An 8,951-nucleotide genomic window follows, 5' to 3' on the forward strand; every position below is an offset into this window, starting at 1 on the left:
CACTGGAGCCTGTGCAAGAAACACCAGCTACCTTGCAGTAATAAGTGGTACGAGCACTAACCAGAGGGAGTGATAGAAAACGATCAGGCAAAGATCCTCTGGGGACTATGGTATCAGAACGGATTAGGGTGATACGTTGCAAATAGGACCAGACGTGACGTTGATTGACAAAGTCAAGAAGAGAGTATCACTCATTGATGTCGCAATACCATGGGACACCAGAGTTGAAGAGAAAGAGAGGGAAAAATGGATAAGTATCAAGATCTTAAAATAGAAATAAGAGGAATATGGGATATGCCAGTGGAAATCGTACCCATAATCATAGGAGCACTAGGCACGATCCCAAGATCCCTGAAAAGGAATCTAGAAAAACTAGAGGCTGAAGTAGCTCCAGGACTCATGCAGAAGAGTGTGATCCTAGAAACGGCACATATAGTAAGAAAAGTGATGGACTCCTAAGGAGGCAGGATGCAACCCGGAACCCCACACTATGAATACCACCCAGTCGAATTGGAGGACTGTGATAGAGCAAAAAAAAAATAAATAAATAAATAAATAAATAAATAAAATAAAAATAATAATAATAATAATAATAATAATAATAATAATAATAATAATAATAATAATAATAATAATAATAATAATAATAATAACCTAAAGACCATGAGAAGAAACAATTAAGGTACAGTTCTCTAAAAAGGATGAGTGAGCGTTCAGTAATAATAATATTAATAATAGTCTTTATTATTGGTAATTTTTATCGGTTTAGTACAGTATAAGGAATATTTCTTTAATTTTAAGAAATATCTTTGATGTTAACAGTATGAATTAAACCTCTAGCAGTTCCAAAAGCCATTTTAACAAAATATGGCTCGGTAAGATAACTAGGAACCAGATAGCCAAAATTAGCATTTAATATCCTAATCCAGAACCCGTTCACCAGAGGGCACACTTGGAAAACAAACACGTCCCCTATAAAGATCAATCAATATCTCACCTTTGGAGAGGAGATAAACGACTGTGTTCATAAATATATTACAACGAGGAGATAAGGAGCCAATAGACCAGACTCCCTAAAGTCCTTTATAAGGGTTTGGGGTTGCCTACAAGACCTAAAAAGTCCCTAATAAGGTTTTGGGCTGCGTACAAGACCACGAGATCCTCTCGCAATTAGCGGCCTGTCGGAATTCCTTGATCGCAGGCGGAGAAGCATCGCGCCCCGTCAGGTCGTGCAATAAATGAGAGCCACTGGCGAGACTCTAATGAGCCACAGTGGCCTATAAAGAGAGCCGAAAAGGTGCTGAAAAGATCCGCAAATCGATAGAAAAGATTACCATCAACTGACTGGTTTCAGGTAGGCCTCTTTCAGCCAAACAGTAACTATTCAGCTTGAGATCGAAATCCGCTTTTTGGAGTTTTAGCTCTAGGTCCTTGTTGGAGAGGTTGATACAACTTTAATTAATTGCCCATCACTCCTTCAACGAGCGGACAGGGGTGGTTAACGGTTAATGGGTAATTGCCTCACATGTAATCGGTAATTGGAGACGGGGGTAACAGGCCCCGCCCATTTCGGCGGTCGGTTAAACAGAGAATCGGGTAATTGTCCCGATCGTTCAAGATGGCCTGATACAGTCGTACTCGTTTAAGCCTTCTGTCAATCCTCTCCTGTATTGGGAAGGATTCGGGATTCTTTTCTTCTTGATTTAAGAGAAGGTGGGATCAAAGACAATAAGAATGTGTACAAAGAGAGAGAGAGAGAGAGAGAGAGAGAGAGAGAGAGAGAGAGTTGTACTACCGTCTTGGGGTGAGACTCTTGAGGATATCCTAACCATGATTATTCGTTTGCTACTTTTCAGCATTACTATCAGTGTTTTCCATCATTACCATTACTTCACTATTATTATTGTCATTGCTACTAGTTTTTTACTATTACTATTATCGGCAACTGTTTGGATATAACGATTATTTTTAATATAATCGTTTTATTTCATATCTAGATTTTGTGTGCTGTTTCGTTTCTACTTTGTTTATTCCCTGTAAATGACCCTAAGTTGAAATAAGTATATTATTATTTTTTTTTTTTTTTTGTGCTCTATCCAATTCGACTGGGTGGTATTTATAGTGTGGGGTTCCGGGTTGCATCCTGCCTCCTTAGGAGTCCATTACTTATTATTATTATTATTATTATTATTATTATTATTATTATTATTATTATTATTATTGTTATTATTATTATTATTATTGTTGTTGTTGTTGTTGTTGTTGTTGTTGTTGTTGTTGTTGTTGTTGTTGTTGTTATTATTCTTATTATTGTTGTTGATATTATTCTTATTATTGTTGTTGATATTATTATTATTATTATTATTATTATTATTATTATTATTATTATTATTATTATTATTATTATTATTATTATTATTATCAGAAGATTAACCCTATTCATATTGAACAAGACCACGACAAGGACCAGTGACTTGAAATTCAACTTTTAAATATTATGATGTTCATTTGAAAGAAGTAACCGAAAGAGGAGGTAGGTTATTAGAAAAGAAAAATTAAATTAACAAATCAATACAAACACAAGTAAAATTTGAGTACAGTAAAAAATACAAGAATTGCTTTAAGGTAGTGATGCATTGCATCTTGAAGTTTTGAGGTTCTAGTTGCAAAACTTCCTAAGGCAGACTGTTCCACAATCCAGTAGTGTGAGGAATAAAGGACCTTTGATATCGAGATGTTCGGCAGCGAAGTGTATTGACTGCATTATTGCTGCTGTTGTTCAGTAAGTCTGCTCGTTCTCGGCAGTGAAAGAGGATACAATGATCAATTGTGAATGTAAAAGTTCTCTGTTGAAATAAACTTATGACAAAAAAAAAACTGAAACAATAGAGTAGTCATCTTCAATGGATACAATTGTGAACGAATTCAGATTCATATACTCGACTTTGATTGTGCAGAGGCCTTCCCTCCCGGTCTAACCTTTTGTTCTAGTTAGGATAATCATTGTTTAACAAACAATCAAAAACCGTTACTCTGGATGCTACAAATACCTTTACCTGGCTGGGCACAGGCAGCCTTGAAGTGGTTTGATACCCAATATATATGCCCTGTCAATCATCTCTTTACCTTTTCGATGCCCTGTCGCTTTCAAAAGGGTGTAATATTTGGTGTCACTACGGTCGTAAACCCAGGTTAAGTAAAGGGGAGGTTCGACTCTACGATTGTTGCTGTCGTGTGCCGTTGAAACCCAAAGGCTCAGTGGATTTTTTGGTGCAGGAAAATTTTCAATACCTTTGCGCTCTTCAATAAGCCTGTTGATTTACCTTTCAGAGGGTAATACGAGATTGGATGCCTCCTCTCTCTCTCTCTCTCTCTCTCTCTCTCTCTCTCTCTCTTCTTCTAGTGTTACTCCTTTCACTTTAACGTACCCAAGGATGAGCAAAAGAAAGCAATAAACACAAAGTAGTTGAAACGGTCAAAAATATCACACGAACGTACGCACACACACACATTATATATATATATATATATATATATATATATATATATATATATATATATATATATATATATATATATGGTAGATTAGACATCCTGATGTCTAAAGGAAGACCACTTTGGTAGATTAGACCGAGGTCTAAAGGAAGATTACTTTTGTAGACTACACCGAGGTCTAAACGAAGGATACTTTTAGACCTTGAATTAAGGCAGACAGACTGGGGCTATTTTCCGAGTGGAAATTATATATAGTGAATTCACCAGTAACGAATGACTGGTTTTCTTATTACGATTATGTTTATTACGACAAATAATAAATGAATAAATAAATAAATAAATAAATAAATAAATAAATAAATAAATAAATAAATAAATAAATAAATAAATTAAATGAGCAATTAAGTAAGAAAATAAATGAATAAGTAGTGTTTTTTGCACACTAGCTCCTTACCTTATAATGTTTGTCTGGAACGAGGTTACATGTAAGAACACGCACACATAATATCTATCTATCTATTTATCTAGATATATATATATATATATATATATATATATATATATATATATATATATATATATAGCACCACATAGACACGCATATATATATATATATATATAATATATATATATATATATATATAGCACATATATATACACATATATATACATAATATATATATATATATATATATATATATGCGATATGTGTGTGTGTGTATGTATATATCACATATATATCATATATATATATAAATATCTATATATATATACTATATATATATATATAATATAATATATATAGATAGATAGATAAAATAGATAGATAGATATTATGTGTGCGTGTTCTTACATGTTTATATCTTTTCTTCAATACCTTAATTCGTTTATCTCTTTATTAATCTAGTCATCTATTTACAGGTATTCTTTGTCCAGTGTTTGGGACACTCGCCTAGCTAGCAACCTCGTTCCAGTCAAACATTATAAGGTAAGGAGCTTGTGTGCAAAAAAACACTACTTATTCATTTATTTTCTTACTTAATTGCTCATTTATTTATTTATTTATTTATTTATTTATTTATTTATTTATTTATTTATTTATTTATTCATTTATTATTTGTCGTAATAAACATAATCGTAAAAAGAAAACCAGTCATTCGTTACTGGTGAATTCATTATACATAATTTCCACTCGGAAAATAGCCCCAGTCTGTCTGCCTAACTCAAGGTCTAAAAGTATCCTTCGTTTAGACTTCGGTGTAGTCTACCAAAGTATCTTCCTTTAGACCTCGGTCTAATCTACCAAAGTGGTCTTCCTTTAGGCATCAGTCTAATCTACCAAAGAAGTCTTCCTTTAGACATCAGTCTAATCTACCAAAGAAGTCTTCCTTTAGACATCAGTCTAATCTACCAAAGTAGACTTCCTTTAGACATCAGTCTAATCTACCAAAGAAGTCTTCCTTTAGACATCAGTCTAATCTACCAAAGAAGTCTTCCTTTAGACATCAGTCTAATCTACCAAAGTATTCTTCTTCAGACCTCAGTCTAATCTACCAAATCAGTCTTCTTCAGACCTCAGTCTAATCTGCCAAAGTATCTTCCTTTAGACCTCGGTCTAATCTACCTTCGGATCGTATCCATTTTCGATCGTAAAACACTAGGAGGAATCTTTTTGATCCGGGAAGGAATGTGACTGTGTCCTGGCCGCTAATGGCATAATCCTTCGTTAATGAATCGGGTAATTGGTTCGTCAGAGTACGTGCGTAAGTGTGGCCGTGTGTGTGTGTGTGTGCTTATGCGTGCGTGTGTTTGTACGTACCTGAGTATATGTACGTGTCCTTGGGCACGGGGCTATCGATGGTGAGAGTGACGAGGTAAAAAATTACTATTTGAAATATATGCTAGAAGATAAAATAAGTCTGAAAATATGAATGTAAATAAGAAAATAGAACCTCTATTCTCTTATTTACATTTATATTTCCAGACTTATTTTGTCTTCTAGCATATATTTCAAATATTCGCAATTTCATTCAGCTGTGTTTGAGAGAGAGAGAGAGAGAGAGAGAGAGAGAGAGAGAGAGAGGAGAGAGAGAAGAGAGAGAGAGAGAGAGAAGGGTTTTTCTACTTCAATGACACAATAATTTAACGAAACATTTTCGCTATACAAGAACTTTATGAAAATACTAAATAACTATTTTTAAGGTGTCAATATACGCTTTTTTTTGAGGGATAATCGGTATAGTATATTTGTTTCACTTTAATGGTGCATGTTTACTAGTTGTTATTAATACTAGTATCATTACAGCTACCTTGTCTATCTCTGTATATAGCTCTGAGCTGAAATAAAAGGATATTATTATTATTATATAAATCAAATGACTCAACCGAATTTCACCATGCCCTTTGGTGCGTTGCTCGCCAGTCTAAGCAACAACGAGAAAGCCGTCATCAGAAAGATAGAGAAGACTCTTTACAAGCTTAATAGTGCTGAAGCAGCAGTCATTTTTAACAAAACATGTCTACGAGAGGGTCTCCTTCCGAAATATTATTATTATTATTATTAATATTATTATTATTATTATTATTATTATTATTATTATTATTATTATTACGATCAAACACACACGAATTTTGTGTCCTGTATTGTTTCTTCATCATTTATCTCTGTATATGGCCTATACCTGAAATGAATTATTATTATTATTATCATTATATTATTAACGACCAAACAGACGCAAAAAAGAAAAAAAAAACACCACCAGGATAAGACAAACAGAATACGCCCACCCACCATCGTACAACTCTGTAAACATCGAAAAATAGACATATTGATCTTGGCTGACCCTACCACAGGGGAACAGGGTTGGTTGTGGTTTCCTAGGTTAACCAGAAACATTGATAGTCGGTTTAACTTGCGGTTAAAACCATAGACTCACTGAGACGGGCTGGAGATAAAATGGCCTCCCACTGTTTACAAAAGGTTGAACTGCTATTTTATGTATCTTCTTCTTTATTTCTTACTTACTTCTGTTTATTTCTCTATATTAATGGGAGAGGTATTGAAGGATATTTAATAGCTTATTCATTTGTTTGGCTAATATATACGGCTGACGTCTTGCAAAGGAGACATAGACCTAATCCAACTGGGAACATGATTGCAATTGAATTTTTTGGGGAATCGACAAATATCCTATTTTCTCCATATTGCCACGTTTACTGATTCTCCCTAAAGGCGAATTATACCCGAGAGGCATAGGAAGCCCTTAAATAATAATAATAATAATAAGAATAATAATAATAATAATAATAATAATAATAATAATAATAATAATAATAATAATAATAATAATAATAATTTGAACTTTATTTTGTTTGGTTAATTCAATTCTATTCCCCCTTCTTACTACCGTCTTTTCAAAGATTTTAAGATTCTCTCTCTCTCTCTCTCTCTCTCTCTCTCTCTCTCTCTCTCTCTCTCTCTCTCTCTCTCTCATAAAATACAACGAGATCCTCCGAAGTTCTTTGAATCACATCAAGTATCCACATCTCTCTCTCTCTCTCACACACACACACATACACACACACACACCTGAAGGGCGTCCCTTACTCCTCACTCCTCGATCTCATTCACTTACCTCCCTTTCAATGATGTTAATTGCCCGGGTAAAACAAAGTACAGAGAGAGAGATTCTTTTAGGCCTATGGCGCAAAAGGAGGCCTATCGGGACTGGAATGCGGACGCCATTCTCTGTAGGTACGGAGGAATGAAGGGCATGGCATTGTTCATTATCCTCTCTCTCTCTCTCTCTCTCTCTCTCTCTCTCTCTCTCTCTCTCTAATTCAATTTTACCATTTTATGTAAGCGTATATGGAAAGTGACTTCGAAATTCCTCTCTCTCTCTCTCTCTCTCTCTCTCTCTCTCTCTCTCTCTCTCTCTCTCTCTCTCTCTCTCTCTCTCAAACTTTGTGAAAGTTTATATGACAAATAACTTCGATTTTTTGTAAAAAAAGAAAAAAAAAAGGAATAGTTTTCATTTCTGTATAGATTTTAGTAACAATCCTTTAAATCTTAGTTAGACATTACCGTTATGTAATAAAATAATAATAATAATAATAATAATAATAATAAATAATAATAATAATAAATAATAATAATAATAATAATAATAATAAATTATCACATTACCTAAGTTAACAAGCGAATATTTATCTAGGCCAGAAATTTCGGAAAATTCAGAGAATTTTGGCTGAAAATTAATTTCTGCAGCTCCGACCTCGCTATCACACATTTCAGTAGGTTCAAGGAAGCAAATTTGCCAAAGGTGTAAGAAAGCAAATTTTTTTTTTTTTCAAAGGTGAAAGAGCCCAATTTTCAGAAGGTGCAAGAGAGCAATTTTTCTAAAGGTGCAAGAAAGTTTTTCAACGGTGCAAGAAAGCAGTTTTCAGAGGGTGCAAGAAAGCAATTATCAAAAGGTACAAGAAAGCAATTTTCAGAAAGTGCAAGAAATCTTTTTTTTCCAAAGGTGCAAGAAAGCAATTTTCAGAAGGCACAGGCAAGCAATTTTCAAAAGGTGCAAGAAAGCCATTTCCAGGAGCAAGAAAGCAATTTTCAAAAGTGAAAAAAAGCTTTTTTTGTCAAAGGTGCAAGAAATTAATTTTCAGAAGGTGCAAGCAAGCACTTTTCAGAAAGTACAAGAAAGCAATTTTCAAAAGGTGCAAGAGTGTAAATCTCAGGCGCAAGAAAGCAATTTTCAGAAGGTGCAAGAAAGATGTTTTTTCCAAAGATGCAAGAAAGCAATTTTCAGAAGGAGCAAGTTAGTAATTTTCAAAAGCTGCAAGAAAGCCATTTTCAGATAGTGCAAGAAAACAATTTTCAAAAGGTGCAAGAGCCATTTTCAGAAGGAGCAAGAAAGCAATTTTCAAAAATGAAAGAACACTTTTTAAAGGTGCAAGAAAGTAATTTTTAGAAGGTGCAAGGAAGCAGTTTTCAGAAAGTGCAAGAAAACAATTTTCAAAAGGTGCAAGAAAGCCATTTTCAGAAGGAGCAAGAAAGCAATTTTCAAAAATTAAAGAAAACTTTTTTAAAGGTGTAAGAAAGTAAATTTTTAGAAGGTGCAAGGAAGCAGTTTTCAGAAAGTGCAAGAAAACAATTTTCAAAAGGTACAAGAAAGCAATTTTCAAATGGTGCAAGAAAATTTTTTTTAACGATGCAAGAAAGCAATTTTCAGAATGTGCACGAAAGCAATTTTAAAAAGGTGCAAGAAACCTTTTTTTAAGATGCAAAAAAGCAATCTTCAGAAGGTACAAGGAAGAATTCTCCAAAGGTGTAAGAAAGCAATTGAAAAAAGATGCAAGAAAATCTTTTTCAAAAGGCGCAAGAAAGCTCTCTCCTAAAACATGCAATTTACCTGGTGACTGACAAGCAGCATCTTCTCACTGAGCTAAATGCTACACTA

Source organism: Macrobrachium nipponense, chromosome 35 (assembly GCF_015104395.2).
Source record: "Macrobrachium nipponense isolate FS-2020 chromosome 35, ASM1510439v2, whole genome shotgun sequence".
In the NCBI taxonomy this organism is placed as follows: domain Eukaryota; kingdom Metazoa; phylum Arthropoda; class Malacostraca; order Decapoda; family Palaemonidae; genus Macrobrachium; species Macrobrachium nipponense.